At 46.9% G+C, this 22008-nt stretch overlaps 1 protein-coding gene across 3 annotated transcripts in view; it reads left to right on the forward strand.

The window, feature by feature from the left end:
- LOC135910491 (regulator of G-protein signaling 17-like) overlaps positions 1-22008 on the forward strand; it is a 176514-nt gene that overhangs the window by 12778 nt on the left and 141728 nt on the right. For 2 of the 3 annotated variants that reach the window (XM_065442537.2, XM_070540816.1), the window contains exon 1: positions 7017-7674. The exons of the other annotated variant lie outside the window; for it this stretch is intronic. The gene's annotated coding sequence lies outside the window, so the exon portion shown is untranslated. Of the gene's footprint in view, positions 1-7016; positions 7675-22008 lie in introns of those variants that run through there. 3 annotated transcript variants of the gene reach the window in all.

The raw sequence follows: 22008 nt of genomic DNA on the forward strand, positions 1-22008 counted from the left end.
GTTTACGGGTGGCCCCGATATCACTGCTCAGCCAAAGATAATTAGTGAACCACCGTTGGACTGTCAGTAACCAGGTATGATCCATTCGTCCAAGTCTCGTCATAGCATCCATAAGACGTCCTACTAACGCGTATTTTGCAAATATCAAGTAGCCGATGTCTCTTTGACGCTTATTATGCTTTAGAATCATACTTTTTATAGACATTACGTACGGACGTCGTAGGAATGTACTGTCATATCGATTGGATGCATTTTCAGTTTTATATAAGAAATTTATATAATATATAAGATATATTATATATATTATATATATTATATATAATATAGATATAGATATATAGATATATTAATATAGATATATTATATATTATATATTATATAATATATAAGATATTTATATAAGATACAGTATGGGTAGGGGGGGGTTAATTAAAGTTTTTGAGGATTATTTTTATGCGACTAGGTCTTTGAAAATGCTAAATTCCCGGAGTTTATTGCGCATGAAATGCCATTCACATTGAATGCGGTATGTAAATTTTGCCGAAACAAAATGCGGAACCATAGGCTTAGGGTAAGCAGCGAAGAATTTTCAGATAATTGTTTTTCCAACACGTAGTAGCACATTGCTATGGCGTTGCGCTGCCGAACACGTGACGTGTAATGCATGTTGTAACATGACAAAAATACTTTCAATGCGAAAGCACCATATGTTTTTTGACCACACGTGGATAGTTCTCACCCTCAAAATAGCCCCCCCCCCCTTTTTTTTTTACAGCTTCCCTACGACAGAATTATGGTTTTTCATCGGTTGAAATTATAGTTCGAAGCTATCATGCCTGCATCTCGTACGTCTACATCCCTGTGCCTGTTTTCTGATCCAATTTAATTTTAGGGCTTTCGTTAACTTAATGTGCTCAGTGTGCCAGGCGGGAGGTCCAGGAGATTAAGCATACGCTGTGCTTCCTTGTCGCGGGTGTGTGCAGTGATGTGTGCACGCCATGTGTCTGATCGTGCTGTGTGGGCTTTCCGTGACAAAGCGCCTGCTGGGAACATTTATGTTGAATCTGTCGTTGATGGCACCTCTGCTGTGGCACCTGCAAGTGTATATTGCGAGGTATGCGCTCAATGTTTCAAACATTATGTTCCACGGACATCTATGGGACGTGAATTGATATCTGGACTTTATCTTGAAACAAACAGCTTTTATTTTCCAGTCAGCATAGCTTTTACAGCCGCAGAGCAAACTCATTGAGCTGCGAGCCGACTACAGCTGGCTAAACTCTCTCTCAGAGGTGAAAGGAAGACGAACTCTGTTTTTGCGGATGGAGCTTATTTGTAATTACTGACTCTGCTGCAGTTGACATGAGTTGTGTTATCCCAAGTTCTCGCAGCTCCTCGCCAGCAGAGCTGAAGCTAGTGCTTGTCCATCAATCACCTCTGAAGTAGAGCCTTGGCAGGCTGGTGTATGCTCACAGATCGAGCGTTTTTGCTGTGTTCATGAAAATACTAGGCTAGAGCTTGTTGTTTCCGGCGACAGTATTACTTTAGACTCAGTATTGATGGCGTAATTTCCAATGAAATTTGCGAATACTGTTGCAGTAGCGAGTACCCATACCGCAAAGTTAGCCATTTTAAACTCCTGCAGGTGTGTAGGGAAAGCGCTTCTTATTCGTCACTACTATAAGCTGATGTTTTGATGTGCCCCTCCTTAGATGGCGGTGGTTCGGCTTCACTTTCAAAACATTATTTTCCGCTCAAGAATCTGTTTCCACCTCCTTCTGTATATCCCGACCCTTTCGTTTGCTCGTCACTCGGCGACTTTGATTTATTGTGATAACTATTATAGGGGCACTCGAAACCCTGACATTTCCTATACCCTCATCAAGGACAGATGCTGCGAGGGGTCTTCGTTTGCTTGCTCAAACCAAGATTGAAACTTAGTGGAACACCTCTATTTTCTCGAAGTGCCGCCTCCACCGGCTGGATCCTGCATTGAAGCTGCAGAATTCCTCAACCTTCTCCCGCCGTGATGCAACTTTACTGTGCCGCCTCTGGATAGGGGCGGGTTGCCATTCTTCGGGTCCAAGAATCCCACTGGACCAACGAGGATGGCGTTGACGGACACTCGATGATACCGTTGTGCGAAGTGTTGACGCACATGCTCGCACTTCAAAATCTTACCGTCGTGGGCTTCGGAGAAGGCTTGTGGCCGTTTGTCAAATGGGCAGCAAATCTCGGTTCCCATTTGGCAACGATCAGGTCATAGCCCAAACGGCCAACACGCGTAGGCCATGTCCACGTTCGCAGCGCCCTCTCTTTGTCTGCGTTCCAAGCGCTTGCGTATCTAATTTCCTTCCCTTCCGCTCTACCGCGGTGGCAGTCCCTCCGAAACGTCACACGTGTCTAGCTTCCACCGCCTCCTCGGTGCGGCGGTCCCGTCGTCCACTCCATTGACAATAAATGTGTGCGCGTGTCTTTCGTCACGATGACCAGCGATCAAGACCTTTGTTCGAAATTCTGTGTCACCTCTGTGAGAAGAGAGGAGAAATGAGGAGGAGTGAAAGCGGAGGAGGAGAGTGTCGCTACATTACGAAGTTTAAGGGGCTATAGTGGCCGACGCCGTGACCTCATTGAGACGCCCGAGCGAGCGCTGTTTCGCCTCAATAATTCTTGCTCCGTGGGAGAGAGCCTCGATGGAGGCGGAACCAGCAAAGAGACGCTTTGTCACCGGGAAATTGGGGTTGCGCAGACGTCTCTGAGATGTCCAGGAGGCACTGACGTCACATCGGCGTCACTAAGTAGAGGTAGTGGCGTCTATGATGGCGCCGGCGTTTCCGATTGGTCCGCTTCCCCTAGCACAGTGGCGGCGGCGTTCCGCAGGCCACTAAATATGGCGCCAGAAACTGATCCCCAGCGAAGAAAAACAGGCATGGACGTCGTCTGCGAGCTCAAAAGGCTCGACAACGTTACGCTGGCAAGGGGAGTGTGGCTTGGCAACAATGACTGGACCTGGTGAGGGAGTTCAGCGCTCAGCTCCGAGAAGCGGAACGTCAGCATTCATATTCAACTGTTGCTGGTACAAGCACTTCGAGAAGCGCTTCGTTAATGTCGCCAGTCCACATCTAAGTAAACTATTCGCTTACCTGGCTTAGCATCTTCGATTGTTTCTACATAATCTTGAATGCGTTATTATTGTGCAGCCCATTCAGCAGTTCCGAAATTCAAGGAGTCAGCAAGTTGTGAGACGGGCCGATCTCGGAGGCAATGTGAACGCGTGGGATGATTGATACTGATACCAGTGCAGGATATGTGCCCTCTTAAGTGTTTTAATATAATATCATACTGTGCAGATATTATAGAGATCGAAACGTTATTCGGCGAAGTCTGGCTGAGGGCGACGGAGCAGGTAGCGGAGCACTGTGACGTACAGAGGCACGTGACAGGGACAGTTGCGGCGAGCTTACTGGTATGCGCACTGCTATCTGCCACAATCCCGTGTAAAAAAGTGGTCGTAATAAAGTCATGTCGATAGATAACTGTCGAAGGATATGGGGGCCGTATTGATATTATTGCATTGCCGCCGCTCAGTTGTAGTATTAAGAGGTGCGAGTTGAGGGCGCAGCTATAATGGTTATAAGATTGCACAGTACCGGCGCCACGTTACATCATTTATACACGTGAACACGAAGTTGTGATGGCTCGATATAATGATCATAGGCAGTAGGAGGGTGTTATGCAGACGCCGGCAACAAATGCCATTCGATGATTGTCCGCCTGTCGATTGGTGGGGAGGCATCATTGCTAAAGCATCACAGTCTCCTAATTGTAGCAGATCAAGATCATTCCCTCCTTTAGCGTTCTTTTAATTAATCCCAGGCGGTTAAAATTACTTCGAAGCCCTCCACTACATGCGGCGTCCCCCACAAGCCACTCGGTATTGGGACGACAAATTTTGAAATTTTAATAGATCTGGTACAGCAGAAAACGTTGTGAAGCGCTGAGCTGGCAGCTATCGGTAAATCGAATATGCAGCATGTTTATAGCTTACGACCTTATGCACTTGAAGTCCTCTATATTCATTCCGTTTTTTCCTATAGGGTATCCTGCTCCCTCTGCTACGCGATGCTTGTCTGTTGCCTGGAATGGAAGCCAATGACACAGGAAAGCTTATTTATTCCGCTTGTCAGGCGGAGGTGAGGGCGGGAGGTAGGGGGGGGGGTAGTGCTATCTTTGCGCATTCGTCTGTTTCCTGTACTTTCTCGATGTCGCGCACCCATCCCTGCACGAACTGCTTTATCGCAGTGTCATGTCATAGAAGGAGGAACAAGCGAGCTTTTTGCGATTAGTACTGCGCGCAAAAGTAAGATTAATGTGGCGACGATAAGTCTTGTACAAGATTTGTATGATCGAAATTTATTATTTCACGGGCATTTAGAACTTTCAGAAAGACCAGCAGGTAAAACCAACAACGTCGTTTCCATGGCCCAGGGATGTGTGAGGGTTGCAAAAATGGACAATGGGCGACCATTTAATCGGCCTCGCTGTCCAAACTGGTCGCACCAGTTGACGCGAGAAGCTCCAGCAGTGGGTGGACGCAGAGAACGCGTGTCGGAGAGAAGCAGAAGTTGCACTGGGACTCGTAGGAGAAAGGAAATAATAAAAAATAAAGTTGAAGATATAAGTGACAGGACGGACTGCTAAATCTCACAACCTCGGATAGAACGACTGTTTCACGACAGTGTACAGAGAATTGGGAATTAGTCCGCTTGCGACAGCTTCGCTGTTGTTTATTGGTACAGGAATATTGCGTGTCTCTTTTGGACAATGCGCGCAGGCGCCCCGACGAAGATGAACTGAACGACGAAGATGAACGACGAAGATGATCGAGCTGTCAGCTTAACTGGCTAGCGCTGCAGTTATTTTTGTCAATAGTCTGTAGTGTTCAATCCATCGTTCGCGTAAACAGTATGAACACGCCCGACATAGATATTGCGATACACGCGCTGGAGAATCGGATAACGGGTTAGTGGCGTGTCGGCAGGGGGGGGGGGGGGGGGGAGGGGGTCGTTGAACCTGCAGCCGACACAGTGAGGGAAAAACCGGCTGTGAAAATGCAAAAGCCGACAACGTGGCAGCCCTATAATAATTAAGGTAGATAAATACGTAGACTGGCTATCCTAGAACACGGTTGTGAATTTGAGGCTGCCACTTTCCACGTGTTAACACGCGCATGCATACCACAAGCACGCCGAATATACTAAGCCCATACGATCGAAACGTTCGGAATAGGCTCTCAACCTACGATTCACGTCGAGAAACGAAACCGAGAGACGAAACCATTGCGCGAAGTCATCGTGGGAAACACACGCGAGAAAGTTCGAAACCTGCGGTTCGCGCCGTCCGTCGTGCATTGGCAAGTGGCGCCACCTCGACGAGCCCCGGGCAGTGATCCCGTTGAGCCGCCGCAGTTGGAACGCCGAGGTCGCAGTGGGCGGCGCCGCAACCGGCGGCGCGATCTGCAGCTTGGGCCCGCGTCTTTGACAGGCGCAGCTGCGGCTACGTCACAATGACAAGGCCGCGCTTCCCGTCTGTCAAACGAGACGTAAAGCGACCTCTTAGCGTTGTTTGTAATCTTTTCCGAAGCGCCTGGCGAGAACGAAGCTGGTTCGCGGCGCGTGGGTTACTTTCTCGTTTCTCCGCGTGCGGTGTTATGTCGTGCTGCCTTATCCCCTGCACCCTGTCTTTCTAAATCCCCCCTACCTCTTTTCTTTTTCTTTCTTTTTTCTTTACGTATTTCCTATCTCGGTAAAGCTGGCCTTTCGGAACGCTGGGAGCGCCTCGTAAGGAGCGTGGGAGGCCCCGATTTCGACACTGAGCGGTTTTCCTAGTAGTGTTGCGCGCCATTCGGCCGAGCTTCCGGATTCGCGATCGCTTTTGGTGCGGCTCCGTCAGCCTACCGCAGTTACTTCCGTTTTGTCTTAGGTTTTGCCTGGCGTTGTAGGTTTCGCCGCAGTACACGACTGTGGGCAACGGTGCACCCTTTACAGGGCGTGGCGGAGCAGTGCTTTCTACACTGCGGTACAGGGAACACTTGTCTTAACTTGGCTGGTAGAAAAAAAAAAAAAATATGGACCAGATTTAGTTTAGCGTCCATTGCGAAAATTTCGACATGAAGATTTTACCTGGTGTAGCACAGACGACTGCGGAAAAGGGTGCACATATACATTCCTATTCAAGGAGGCAAAATTATGTATTGCATAATGTGTATTCGATTGTATATGCTCGTGACGATACTGCGGAATGAAAGCACAGGATGAAGTGATAAAAGATTTTGTACTATTTTTTTTTTTGCACAGGAGATGGTTTGACAACCACTTGAAAGGCAGCACAAAGGCGGAATGCTGTATTGGTGCATTGCTATAAATTTTATTTGAGCACCTTGGCACCACCCGAGCCGTTTTGCCATAACAATGCTGACCTTGCTGCAATCTCTGCACAACGCCCAGACTGAACTTAACGCTTTGAGAATGCTGATATATTGACCCATGCTCGTACACCACGTTCGTGTCATTCTCACCCTCTATCCTTTTCCCGCTCCCCGTTGCCTCCTCGCCAGCGCAGAGTTGTGGATGAGAGCGCACAAGTTCAATCCACCCTCTCTGCCTTTGTATACCTTTCTATTAATACATTTTCTTTATCCTATTATACTGCTTCTGACATTACACGGAAAATCTTACCGCAGGTTTGAAGCTTCGCATATACTGTGACGAGGATAACAGTGGACAACTTCTAACTTCGCGCCACGACAGCCTACCTGAATCTGCTTGGAAAGGTCGCTGCTTGAAAAGAGCACATGTTTTGTTGAAGCCTCTCGACTGCAGCATCTGTCGACGAGAGCATCGTGGATGCCAATTTTGAATGTTATCTTTCTATCCGAAATCGAAAAACAGACATTGAACAATAACAAGGTCGACAGTCACAATATGTATTCAAAAATGAAACTCAAAGGAGCCGTTTCCCGTTGCGGTTGCTGTCTCGAAGCACGCGAGCTTCAACGGGGATTCGACGCTTGAGGTATTTCTTAGAGGTAGCTCACATCCCCAGTTCGCTATAGCTTCAGCAGTAAAATGCAAACGTTCACCCGCATAATGCCCGGCTCGGGAGTATTAGAATCAATCCACAGCGCTCTTCACGCACGGTGCATTCACCGGACAAACTATAGGTCGCGTACGCGCACACGGAAGCCAGCTCGGCTGGCAGCCCCGAGCTCAAGGCTCGGACCGCGGCTTGGTCTGGAAACACTGTTCCTTAGCGAGGCTCAGCGACCTCTCACGACGTCGGTGGAAACCAGGGATCGACAGAAGGGAAGCAGCTGAAGGACAAGGCGCTCGTCGAAGAAAGTTGTGGCGGCGGCGGCGCTAGCGTCAGCGTCGACGCCGAGCGGTGGCGTTAGCGGCGGCAGCTGTTCTCGCGTGAGCCCGCGAGAGTGGAAGGTGCCGCCGCCGCCGCCGTCGTCGTCGTCGCAGTTTTTTGTGCTCTCTCGCGGGCGTTGCCATGGCGACCGAGCTGTCAGGGTGAGGAGCGGGGGGAACCCGTGCCAGCGATGGCGTCCGACCGCCTGCGCTCCGAGCCAGGACCGCCCTGACCTGGACTCTCGCGCCGCCGGGGCCAGAGGTGAGTGAGCTTGCCGGCGAGCCCGGAGTCTGCCTCGGCCACCCCGCCGCCCGGAGTTGCGGTCCGCACGCGAGCCGACGGCGGGCCCCGGGTCGCGACGAGACCGCGGAGTCTTGGCCAGCCTCCCTTTCTTCGGCGCCCGCTCGGGTTCGAGCTCGACTCGACGACGGCGCTGGGCAACGCGCGCGCGCTCGCGCGCTCTCTCTCTCCCTCTCTCGCCCGACACACTCACGCACGCACGCACACACACGGTCGTACTCGAACTCTCGTCGTCGGCGGCGGCGAAACCGAGCCACGGACCCGGCTATCTGTCGCGTCGCGTTACGTTTTTTCCGATCGCCTTCGGCGGCGTACACAGCGAGAGAGGCGACGAGACAACTGGTTGAAGCGACACAAGTGTCCGTAGCGCCGGAGAAAACGCAACGGCGCAGACTCCGGTGAGGCAGGCGCCGATCGCGGTTCCCGGTATCGGCGCTTTTTCTCCGCACACTTTCCGTCGCCGAGTCGTCGGCGCGTTCTCTTCGCACCGTCCGGCTATATCGTTTCGAACGTCTCCAGCGAGGGCGAAAGAAAGAACAAAATGATAATAAACGACGAAAGCGTAAACACGGGTGGACTGACTGGCTGCCGTGTTTTGAAAGGATCGGCCCCATCGTCGGGAGGCGAGACGAGCCGCGACGGTGAGGTTTGGAAGCGCTTACCTCCGGCGATGTGTGAAGGCGGGCGCCGCGCGTTAGGAGTTTCGAGAAACGACAGGAACCCGACACGATCGTGGCCTGTTTCCCCCGGCGTTTATTTGAAAGCGACCGATATCGCTGTTTCCGGTTTATTGCGACCGCTTTGAGAGAAACACACGAAAGAAAGGGAATGCGGGTGCAACGTCAGGTTGAGAGGTAGGCTTCGGGAAACGGGGCGCCGCGATTGCCTGTCGATCGGACAGGCTTCGCGCAACAATCGGTTTTCTAGACTCGGGTGCCGCGGTTTCGATTTGTGTTCGTCTCGTCCGGTTTAGTTGCTAAGCACGCGGTCGCGGGATCAGATCCCCGCCGTGGTGGTGGTGGCCTCATTCCGATGGGGGCGAAATTAGCTGCACGTTAAAGATGCCCAAGTGTGGTCGAAGTTAATCGGGAGTGCGCCACTATGGCGTGCCTCATAATCAGATCGCGGTTTTTGCGCGTAACATCCGGTAATGTATTTACTAGTCCTGTTTAGCGGGGCTGCGTTGTTCTTTACTCTCTACATTGGTTAGCGAGATCCGGGATGACCGAAGGAACTAGACGGTTCTTCTTTAGTCGGAAGCGTTTACCGAAACTTGGCTGCTTTGGGCCATCGAGCTTTACATTCTGGACAGGTTCGTGTCGATCCTGGTCTCCCCTTGCTTTCCGCGTGGCCCCTGTAGCTGCATGGCGCGTTGGCTCGCAACTGAATTCTCTCGAAACCTGGTTCGAAAACAGCAACCTAATTATGTATATGTTTTGTTTTAAATTCTGGCGTCTTACGCTCGAAAACGATCTGATTATGAGGCACGCCGTAGTGGACTACTCCAATTTAATTTCGACCACCTGGGGTTCTTTAAGAGGTGCACCCAATGTGCGGTACACGGGCGTTCCTGCAATGCAGCCGCCGCGGCCGGGATTCGATCCCGCGACCTCGTTCGAAAACAAACAAGATTACACCTTCGCGCTCCTTTCAGAGGGAGCACTCCATATATACTGACGACCCGTAGCGTTTCTTTGTTCGGCACTACCCAGTGCGTACGCGATTGTACGAAACGCCTTCCTGCCTCTTGACAAAACAAAACGAACAATGAAAGGATAAACCGTGGACAATCACAAAACATCGTCCGGCGGAAAGTCGCGGATGTGTTTTGTTTTTCCCCACCTGTGTTCTTGCAACGATCTTCTCGCCCGGTATATTCAGTATCGGCAGGTGTTCTTGTTGCAAGCTCGTTTCTGTGCTCGCCGTTATTGTGTGTATATTATGGATCACGTCTCGACTCTATTTTGTGTACAGTATGGAGCGGATGATTCTGACGTTTGATCTCCGGCTCTTGATGCGGTCGCTCTTTGAATCGCCGGTCGACCCCCCCCCCCCCCCCCCCCCCTCTCCATCTCTTCTTTTCTTGCCGAGTCTCCCTCTCCCTTTTTTTCATGTTTTTCTTTGCAAATTGTGCTGTGAATATCTCATCCGCAAACGCAGCTGCGTCTCAACAAGGACCGTTCGCTTCCATCTCCAATGTCATCCGCGTATACACTTCACATTAATTAGTGTTTGCAAGCTTTTCGTGCTCTCATTATCTCTAGTTGAAAGGAGAGGGCTCCGCGGGGTGGTGAAACTCTATCGGTACTTTAAATACTCCTAAACAGTCGGCGATTTGAAATTTGATTTGAATGTGAGACCCGGAGACAACCACACGTCCTCACTTCTCTCTTTTTTTTTTTGCGTGCGCTTTGAAGAACGCGACGTTGCCACTTTCTCGTGTTGTCAGTCGTTGACTAATTAGGTCTTACGTGGTTAAGGTCGAGCTCGTGCACGGACCGGGCCTGGGCAGTCGTACCGCGTCCATTACGGTTTCCTTGCGATCGCATGTTCCTCGTTTTCATTTGTCGCTGCAGATAAAGCAACGCGGTTCGGCACAAGATAGGATGTCACGTTCGAAACACGTGTGTGTAGTCTGAACCCGGATGTAACGAAGCCGGACAAAGCGAATATTATCCTCTGCGCTGAACACGCGCAACTTGCCGAGCGGTATTCGTGTAATGTGAACTCTCTTATGCATAATATGCACGTACGTCATTCAACGATACTCCGCGACTTCCAGTTTACGGCAGCGCCATGTTGGGGAACCTATGGGCCTATGCGCGCGCCTGTTGATAAGGTACCCCAAGATGGCGGAAGGTAGTGGAAGCAGCGGATGTGACGTCACGCGCTTACTATGTATAACGAATTGGACGTAACCGAACTGTCGGCGTGCGCTGCCAGCTAGCGTGCACCGTGGAGCGCTCGAGTACGAAGTGCGGCTTCGCTCGACGGTCCAGAACATACAGTTTCCTCACCATATTGCCGGTATATCGTGACTTCGGATTGGCATCGTTCTCGGAGAGCCAGGCAAGCACCGTTCCGTCTGTCACAGTGATACTTTTTCCAATAAAACACCCCGTAAAAAGCTGTATGAGCTTTATTATTACACAGAAACATGTTTTGTTTAACTACGAGAACTTGTTATTGCTTGTACAATTATATGAACCGTAAAAATCATCAGCCGGCCGCTAAAGTTGGAGGACAGACGACGAGATTCGTGCTCGCTTTGAAACAGTTTGTCGTCTGTTGTTGCTTTTCTTCGCTTGGTTATGCATTGTAGGTGAGTAAACTTCACTGGAAGATGTAATATGCGTGAATGGAAGCATTTTATGAAGATTTTACTTTAAGAACGCGTTATGTGTGTAGCCATATCCACGTTTTAGATGAAGCCTCTTACAACACCAGCCAACACGAGCCTCGCAGACACATATACCGTCGTTCCCATGACGGCACGACGCCCCTTAAGAAACTCCCCTAGACGGCGGCGCCAGATTTCTCTCTAGGTATTAGAGAGAGAAACTCTATGCCTCAGAATGCACTGTCTCTGGTTTCTGTGCGATACCAGGGCACCGTACCGACACTGGAGAAACGGTAGATTGGATCAAGTCTACACTATCTTGTACATTTGCCATCGCCACACTTAGTGATGCCGAGAAACCGTTATATGTACAGGCAAAGATTACTGCTTACTAAACGAAGTTTTGTTTGCGATTACAACATGTTTTTCCTTGATTCTCTCCTTCGCTAGAGATAACAAAGCTGCATATATAACGAACGTAACGCAAAGCAAAAGTTCGTTTAAGTTCGTTATAGACGAGTTTTGGTATATGGAATTACCCGAAATATGAGACCATTCGCAGCCCATAAGCCTTTTCGTTATAACCGAGTTCGACTGTGCTTCTTATATATATATATATATATATATATATATATATATATATATATATATATATATATATATATATATATGCCAATACCCACTGAAGTCCCGGCGAATTTGGGTATAGCCACGCGAGTACTTTGTGAAACGTGTTTTTTAAGCCAGCAGCTGCAGTTGCCACGTGTTCTAAAAGAGGGAGCTCAACTAGCGGGCTTCTTCAGCACCCACGTGAAATTTCAACACAGAATTTTCTCCGCAAGAAACATGTCTAGATTATTTTAACTACGGTCCTCCTCCGACCACTTTGGCCGCAGAATCGGCAGTATGTTGACATTGCTTTTCCCGGGAAATGGAAGGAAATATTTAGTTCGCAGAAATGGGCCGATTCATTGAGTTCATCGGTTTAACTGTTCATCAGGGTTGCGCGAATGTCAGAATTCGACATTTGAACGTTTCAAGTGCTAAACTGTGGCTCAATAGGTGGGGCGTTAATGACTATTAGAACCTACAAGAAGGAAAAAAAAACATTTGCAAATATGTTTAAAGGGGGCGGTGAAGGGGCGTACGTACGTTGTCAAACTACCCCTATCGGAAAAGAACCGACATTTTTGCCACTGCCACAACATTTTCTGTGCAATATATATATATATATATATATATGTGTGTGTGTGTGTGTGTGTGTGTGTGTGTGTGTGTGTGTGTGTGTGTGTGTGTGTGTGTGTGTGTGTGTGTGGGTTGTGAGCACGATAACTTTGAATTTCCCAATCAGTTACGTTTTGTCCTTATGCTGTCCGCGGATTTTTCATCTCAATTTATGTGAAATATTGTTGCTTTCATCTTTTTTTTTTCTTAGATGGGACCGCACTTATAGTGACTTGTGCCTGTTTTATCGATATCACGAAATTTTCTGTATTTGATTGAAAGCTTCAGTATTCAACCACGCTTAAACTCCATGTGAAAACTCAGACTGTCAACAGAAGTTTCAGTGAACCGTAATTGCCAATGACCGCACCCGAAATCGCTACTGGTCGACTGCGTAAGATATCGCCGCATCTGCGGTAACGTTGCACAATTACATTTCTTGCATTTGTCAAAAGCAGACTTCGCCAATAGACGCGGATATGTGAAAATGAGGAGATGATAGGGGCGTTTACCACAAACGGTGGTATCGGCCGACAAGACAGACCACTTTAGGTTCATGGTAAACAGAGAACAAAATAAGCCCATGCACAAAATGCAAACGTTAGTGACAAATCAACTGGTGCGTTTCTGTTTCACTTTGGTTTTCACTTCGCATCCGTTTCTTCGAGATAGCTTTACGACTCGCCACTGTGCAGACACGCAACTAGAGGGATAGTTAGGGGGGCGGGGGGGGGGGCGAGGGGTTTTTGACACCCCCGAAATTATCGCCGCTTACATATATGACTGATATATATATGCCATTGTGTTGCATGTACGTCTCAACGTAAGCATTATAGGTTCATGCTATCAATATGTCAGCAATGTTCTTGGTCCGCGGTTGAATAGGTGTGTAGAAATCCTTCAAACCCGGCGTGGTTGCTTAGTGGCGGTGGTGTCAGGCTGCAAAGCACAAGGTCGCGGGATTAAATCCCGGCCACGGTGGAACAGCATTTCGATGGGGGCAAAATGCGGAAACACCCGTGTACCTAGATTTAGGTGCACGTTAGAGAACCCCAGGTGGTCGAAACTTCCGCAGTCCCCCACTATACGGTGTGCCTCATAATGAGATCGTGACCTTGACGCGCAAAACCCCATAATTAAATTTTTTAAATCTTTGAAAATGTCCGCCACTGTCCCCCGCAACATCCCCTCCCGAAAGTAATTCCCCGGCCTTGCTGGCCACGCCTTGTTTGCGCTCAACGTGACGCCCCGTGTAGGGAAATCCGGGTATAGCGAAACTTCGTTATTGCGGATGCATTCGCGTCGATTTGCGTTCGCCGCGGGCGGCTGTACGTCTGCCTTCATCTTTCAACTGCGATCGAGTGTTCTTTGTTCGTGAAAGACACTACGTGCGGCACAGTTCTTTATAGGACTGTTTGAGTGATTGTTTTACTGGTATACTGTCTCGAGCACTCATGCAAAGCGCCGCTGACGCATCGCGGTGCTTTTTTTCTTCTCTCTCTCTCTCTCTCTTTGCTTTAACTACGCTACAGTGCTCGTGCATTCGCGCCTGAGGTGAATGGAGCTTCGCATACTCAAGTTTAGAAGGCAACCTCGCCTGTCAAGTATTCAGAAGGCGCCGTCTCATTCTCGTGTGTACGGGACGAGCGTTGACGGACGATGCGCGGAGCGAGTGCTGTAGCTCGTCGCGTGTTTGTAGAAGAGTTACAAAAGCCGCGTTTCGTTCTCTCGCTCCTCACGTTGGACGGTTAATATAGCGCGCGTATATCCGCGGCGCTGTGGGTGGCCTCCGTTACAATCGTCTCCGCGTTCGATTGTCGATTTCGTCCTGTCAGCATGCGCCTGCGCGGTTGCGCGTGCAGTGTTTCGCATTTGAGGACATTAATTCGCATAAGTTTGAAAGTTTGAAAGTTTATTTAACATAATGAATGTATACAATTGCAAAGTACACACTTTTGGGACCCAACAAATTTGTTAAAGGGTCCCTACCGATTGTTATCAGGGAAAAAACACTTCTGTGGCAGCTGTTTTTTTCTTTATATATACTGCAATATCGCTCAAAACCTATATAACTGAAGTAAAACAAGAAAATACAGTAGTAGGGAACATTTCACAAATGAGATACATTTTTCTAACAATTTTCTTTGTTACGTCATCGAAAACATCGGCACAGGAAAAGAAAAAAAAAGAAAAGTGAGGGCATGTGCAAGCATGCGCAGTGTTACGCATTGTTAATAAGTGAGAGTTTTAATCGTTTAAGAAATGTATGCAATGTTCTTAGAGTAACCTATTCCTGTTGCGTGCTTTTTTTTTCTTTTTTCTTACCTTCTGTCTCGTTCATAAACGGATTCTGCCCCTTCTTTATTGTAACCCTCTTCATGCGTTCTTATTTTGTCGCGTTTCAAGCGAAGCTCTTATATACATATTTATATACGTGCGACATGACGGAGCGTTTGTGGTATTTTTTTTTTCATGTTTCGCGGGCTTTCTTTGCAACCCGGAAAAAAAGGACTACGTGAGACGTATCGTAAAGGAAACAACTCGATCGGTGGTTTTTGAAGGTCCTCTACAAATCTGCCTATCATACTTGGGGTCCTTAGCCAATAATTAAAAAGTTGGGTAATTAAACTAAATTAATTGGTGAGTTATGGGGAAAACAAAGATTTGTCATAGTTACTATACGCTATTGCGAATAATACGCGTCCGGTTCAATTCGCTTCCGCCGCGCCTTTCAGTTTTTAAATTCTTGGCTCAAGTTATGCGGGACACCCTGTACATAGTCGCACACGTAAGACCTTTCGTCACGATGACCACCGATCAAGACAATAAATGTGTTCGTACCTTTGTTCAAAATTCTGCGTGACCTCTGTGCCGTGTGCTAAACAGCTCCGCTGGTCATCCACCTTTACAGAGTGGAATGGCTCACGATTTTCTTTTTCTCTTCCTTTCGCATTTCTTTTCTTTCGCTGCAAACACAATAGACTTGCCGGATGTTGTTCGGCACGTAATCAATTTCAATGTCGAAACATTTCTGTTGGTGCAACGCTATCACGCTATTTTTCGGTTAGACTTAAGAGATGCTGGCTCTCTGTACGCGCTTTGAAATAATCCCGTAAAATTTTCGTTTGTTTGTTTGCGGATTTTTTTTTCGACAGTGCGGAAACAATCCATATCGCTGCAGATTTTGAGTCCGCTGTATTATTTCTGGAAATTGATGCCAGGTTCACAGTGTATAGGAAAACGTTAGGCCTTGAGCACTAACTGCCTTCGATTTTACGACTGCGTATTCCCCCTAACATCATTAATATAAATGGCTTACTTCATAAAACCTGGTTAGGTTATCATCCTATCGTCAATTATTGCGCAAATTCTAATGCTCATCACTGCTACGAAGCTTAGTCACTAAAGATTTTAATTTTTATCTCGAGTCTGCTTTCTTTCTTTAATGATCTCAGACTTCAATATGAACTTTATTCTGCATCTTCAAGGTTCAAGAGATATGCTGGGATCGGTGTGAAAATACCCAACCTTCACGTTGGCCTGCCTGTCACCACGTCCCCTTTACAGTCATGTTGGGTGCTCTTTTGAAAATCGTAATTAGGCAGTTCTATATATATCGTTTTCTACACAAGCATGCAGCTTCGAGTGATCTGATCGGTCAAATGATAGCAACCGTTTACTTTTACTGTGCCAGCATTATTACACTGCAGTACTAACCGGCGCATAAACTAAAGACGCCTAGAGTTTCCTCCGCCCTTCGTCTAACGAGAGAGGAAAAATAGGCGTATCAAGTTCGTTGCTGCCGGAATCAGTCACGTTGTTTGCTTTGATGCGATGCCCTTGTCGCTTGTTTACTTCGTACGCCCTGCGCCGCATAGTTTGCTGAAAGTTCTCCGATTTTCTTTTTAAACCTGGTCATTGCACTTTTTCGTACATTATAGTGCTGCATCGCGATGTAGCTGCTCTCCATCTCCTCATGCGGGCCTCTCCGTTTTGTTTCCTCATCACACAATTTATTGTCGTACATAAAAACCCGAGCTACATCGGCCGTCGCGGCATTTCAAATGCGGTCAAAAAAAAAAAAATCAAACGGTCACTCGACCCCAACTATGCGCGGATGTTGAACCCCGCGCTATCTGTCTTGTTACGAGACCGTGGCAGGCGTTGAGTTTCACGACAACAACGCTAGAGGGATATCTGGCGCTAGTGTCCGCGTATGCTTCGAGCACTACGGATGTTCATCCAGCACGAGAATAGCGCGTGCATTCATCGGAAATCTCTGAATTTCGTCCCGCGGGCTTTGAAAGGCTTTGTGGAGTATTGTATTGAAGGGACAACTTGAGGAGCTGCACGGATTGATTTTAGGCAGGTGTTGTATACTTTTTAAAAACACTATTTTAGTTCATTTGGAGGAAGAAGGTTCATTGACCCGCCCGGGTGACTAGGTGGCTGTGGCGCTTTGCTGCTGAGGACGAGGCAGCAGGCTCGATTCCCGGCCTCGGCGGCTGCGTTCCCACGGGTCATTCATTCATTCATTCATTCATTCATTCATTCATTCATTCATTCATTCATTCATTCATTCATTCATTCACTTCCTCATTCATTCCTTAAATTCGTTGATTTATTCGATCGTCTTTTTTTAACCACTCATACGTTAGCTCATTCATTCATTCATTCATTCATTCATTCATTCATTCATTCATTCATTCATTCATTCATTCATTCATTCATTTCATTCCTTCATTCATTTCCTTTCGATCAAAAACACTGAATTTCTTTTAAAAAATTTTGGCTACGCTAATAGTGCGTCAAGAATAGATAGATTGCTCTTTCATGTGCCCGATGGATGTGGGGATTTTGCATTTGTTTATTTAACTTTTGGAATCTTTGAAAGTGGTTGAGCGTCGATCGAACGCGTGAAGCGCGTGCTTTATTACAGCGTCCAATCCTCAATCAGAACTGACGAATTGCTCACAAATTTCCGGAAGTCGGGCGTTACCACAAATAAACATCATGCAACGTGACACGACCACCTTGATATCCGTCATCTCCCCTTGTCCCACATGCGGATCACATCCTGGATAGGAAATTTTCCGTGGCAACAGACGGAGGAGGGTAAATCACACTCTAAAAACAGTTGCACCCTTTGGGGTGTGTATTTGCCACACAACGATAATCGTCATCTGTCTTGCACGCATTTCCTTTCTTTAACGCTGCGAGCCCGGTACTTCCAAGTCACGAACGGCATGCGCGTTATCAGCGTGACAGGGCATCCTCGACAGGAAAGTAACGAGCGCGGCGTTTTCAAGAAAGGAAACGCAAGCAGGACAGCTGACGATTATTGTTGTGTGGCATATATACACCCCAAAGGGTGTAAACCTTTCTTACACTCTTAAAACGGTTGCACCCTTTGGGGTGTATATTTGTCCCACAACAATAATCGTCATCTGCCTTGCTTGCGTTTCCTTTCCTGAAAACTCGGCGCTCGCTGCTTTCCTGTCGAGAATGCTGCGTCACACTGATAACGCGCATGCCGTTCGTGACTGGAAAGTACCGGGCACGCAGCGTCGAAGAAAGGAAACGCGGGCAGCACGGATGACAATTATTGTTGTGGGACAAGATACGCCCCAAAGGGTGTACATTTTTCTAAGAGTGTAGAGTGCAGGAAAATTGAGGGAGTGGGAAAAACTCCAGCGCGGTAAAACTCCCCGCGCTGCGGAGTACTTTTGCACCTTGCGTGTTTTGTCGAGTGACAACTCCTCTTGGTGCCAATGAATTCCATTCTGTTTTGTTGAGTGTCTGTGGACGATGTCGCGAATGCTCCTTTACAGAAACTTAGTACCCGTGTCGTTCTCACTTCCAATTTACCGTTCCTGCTTTCTTTTGCTTGACAAATCGTGCAGGACGCGTAAATTTTCCTATTTGCTTGTGCAAGAAAGAACTTTCTTGAAGCGAATAAACTTCGTTTTACCCACTCCTCCCACTTTGCGGGCGATGTATTGCCGAGTAGACAGCAATTAGCACCCCCCCCCCCCCCTGGTTAGCAGTGGCGTAGCCAAGGGGTGGCAGACCGGGAGACGCAACCCCAAGGACACTGCGTCACCACGAAGGGGCCTTCTCTTTGTGATGCCGTCATGTCCATGCGCTTATTTCGGGACAACCTGGGACACTGGGTAAATGTGCATGGTCACGTGACACTGGGTACGTGCCCATTCTTGGCCAACGCCCCATAAAGGTAACCTGTAATGTGCCCTGTAGTAACTGCCCTGTAGTAATGCGCCCCATAAAGTAACCCTGTATATGTGCCCGAAATGGCAACGCAAACCTTGAACTGCACTTGCGCGATTAGCGTAAGTAACATTCGCGTAAATTTACATCCCGTTTGCGTCGTCTTTGTGCCAACAGTTCCGCGTTTAGCGCTACGCTTGCGCGACGTTTGCGCAACATTTGCGCAAACATCGAAGAAAGTTTCACATCGCAGCGATTCTCACATAAGTGTGGGATCCACCAAGCTATCTTTTTCTTTGTTATTTTTTCCTTCTACGAAACGCAGACTGGAAACATGCCTGTCAGAACATAACCGTCACAAGAAGGTTGTCTTTACGGCTTCCGAGGCGAATCGTCGTGTTTGCGGCGTTTCCGTGAAAGTTTGACTCGGCAGTTGCGCAGATGCAATCTTGATCTGGGGATTTCTTTCTTTTTTTTCTCGAAGGATTTTGAAGGAATGCCTCGTGCACATGTGTTGACTCCATAGCGCCTGACCTGTGATTGCTCCCAGTCAGCATGGTTTGCCTTTGATGTTGCCTTTCTTACTAGAGACATTTACGGCGACAGCATTTACAGGCTCGGAGATAGGTTTTCCGTGTCCGCACGTCTGTATTTTCCGTTCAAATCGTTTCAAATGACGAAACTCGGGGAACATGTGCCACCGAAGGACCGGCTATCTCAATAAAAAAGAAAAGAAAAAGCTCGACCAAGGAATCTCAAATAAAAAAAATACTCTCCTTCATGATTATATTGCGCTTAGTGTTACACTGACGATAATAAGTGAAGGACAGGACGTGCACGTACGTAGCGCAACGTACGTCCACGCCCTGTCCTTCACTTAATATCGTCAGTGTAACATTAAGCTCAATATAATCATGAACGTTCACCAACTAGCCCCCTTCATTTCCTTACTAAAAAAGAATAGGCGGCAGAAAGGAAAAAAAATTGTGAAGTAACAAAACATCAAATAACTCGGTCACAGTCTGTCCTACTACATGCATAATCTGAGCTTTATGTAATGCAAACACGCTAGCATTCAGCCGCATATCGCTCACTAACAGAGCGGTCGCTATCTGTACAGTCGTTACAAGCGAAACAAAGCAATGTACATAACCTTGCACACAGCAGAGAAAAGCACATCACTACGAATACTACATGTGCTGATGCAACGCACTCGCTGAGCAACCCGATGTTGCAGAGTGGCAGAAGACCGAGCGAGCCGGAACACGTGTCAAAACGTCACGGTGTTCTGCTCCCACGTGACCGGCTTCTGCGTCATGACGTCATGACGCGTCTCCTGGGAAACGAAACCGCAACAGGGTTCCTGAAGAAAGCTGTCGTAGCAAATTACTCAGGGCGCGCTGAGGCTTGCTGGTATATTTTGTATGATTTTGAGGTCGATGAACTTGATTTTTAAATGAAATGAGAAGTTGAAACGCTACATAGCAACACCAAGTCTATTTCAATTGGGAAAATACTCCCGCAACATCGTTTTCATCCATTTGGCGAAAAAAAAAGTATCAAAAACAGGCAAACTCAACTCCAGCTGACATCCACGTAAAGCGAAGCATTCTTGGTATGATTAGCTCATGAAATGTGTGTATTTGAAATGTAGTTTTCGAGGTATAAAATATTAATATTGGAAAGTATTTAATTGGAAGTGAATTATAGACAGGCTGGATATTATATACACATATGTGCTGGCAGTATATATATATATATATATATATATATATATGTATATAATATGTGTGTGTGTGTGTGTGTGTGTGTGTGTGTGTGTGTGTGTGTGTGTGTGTGTAGCTGCACGTTGCAGCTCAGCCTCCTCCTTAAGGGGAAGCTTTAGCTCGGGTGCTCCTATTTAAGTACATGTAGAAGGCGAATTCCTTTTTCCCTACAACCCCTTCACCAAACTTGAGGAAGTTTGTTGCATTTAAAAGAATTTGTTTAATTCTAGTGACTACTGGCTTCGAATTTTTCATTTAGGTGGTCAATTATTTATTAAAAATTGGCCAAAATTGAAAATTTTCTGAAAACGAAACTATCAAGTTTAAAACTCCGTGACTCAACAATGAAAAATGATATCACAATTCTGTGAATTGCATCTAATAGTAAATCTACAGCGGACAAAATAGATATGTTACACATGAATCTCAAAAAAATTTAGTACTGTGGAAATACGGCTTTTGCAGAACCCTTGTACACAACGTAACCAATTCACGTAAGATACAAATTGACACAGCAAACTTGTCCGCTTCGAATGTTATAATAAACGCCGTTTACAGAACCACAATATCTGTTCTTTATGCATAGCTATTAGTTTGTAAACGTCGTGCTTCTACTTTTTCAAACTTTCCAATTTTCCAAAATATTTTAAACAAAATTCAGGCCCTCAATCGAAGTTCTGTTTCCAACAGACACTAGGATTTAACTTTCTCTCTCAAATGCAACCAATTTCAATAAAAGCGATTAGCAGGATTATCTCAGAAAAGCGTTTCTGCGTTTTACATGTATTTGAATAGGCCGTGTCGGATTGGGCCCGAGCTAAAGCTTCCTCTTAAACAATTTATCGAGGGATCAAATACATGAATAATAACTGCATTGTCATTGCCAAAGATGCTGCAAACGAATTCTTGAAAGCTACGCACTGTAAATACAAGTAAAATATGTATTTTTTCATAAAATATTATACTCGTATGTGCCAAAAAGTGTGCCCAACATAACTGACGTCAATGCTTCCATGTTTTTTGTCTATTTACTAAGTCAAGAAAATATCACACGAACTTTAGAACTATATCAGTTCGAAACCAGGAAAGCAGTGCATGCCGCTGATATGAAAAATAAAAGGCAATGAACTGAACAAGTTGAGGACAAATATGTTAATGAAACTTTGTCATTCAAGAACCGTGCTTACATTCTTGTATATATGTAATGGCCAGTGAAAAATCTCAATGACGCTGTCGTTTGTTCCAATGTATTACGCAGGAGTAGCTCTCCCTTGTCGTGTATCGTGAGTAATTGCACCGAAGTTATAGTCGCGACAGATTGCGCGTATAAAAAGCAGGAGTTCTGCAAGATATATGAGGGCAAGTCAAATGAATGAGCCAACAACGGGGTACTTTATTTAAAAGTAGTCTTCATGAGAATTTAGACATTTGTCCTATTGACTAACGAGTTGCGTGATTCGCGTCTTATAAGACTCCTTGGGTGCTGCTTCAAAAAGTCTGTATCTAGTTCCCTTGAGCTGTTTTTTCGGTTGCCCCAAAATGTAGAAGTCGCAAGGTGACAGGTCTGAGCTGTATGGCGGATGTTGCAGCGTTTCCCACTTGAACTTTGCCAGTTTTGTATTAACCACATAAGCGACGTGGGGACAGTCATTGTCGTGGAGCAAGATGACCCCATTCGTCAATTTTCCACGTTGTTCGTTCTTGATTGCGACACCCTGCCGTTCTGGCGTTTCACAA

Source organism: Dermacentor albipictus, chromosome 6, assembly GCF_038994185.2.
Source record: "Dermacentor albipictus isolate Rhodes 1998 colony chromosome 6, USDA_Dalb.pri_finalv2, whole genome shotgun sequence".
Classification (NCBI taxonomy): Eukaryota; Metazoa; Arthropoda; class Arachnida; order Ixodida; family Ixodidae; genus Dermacentor; species Dermacentor albipictus.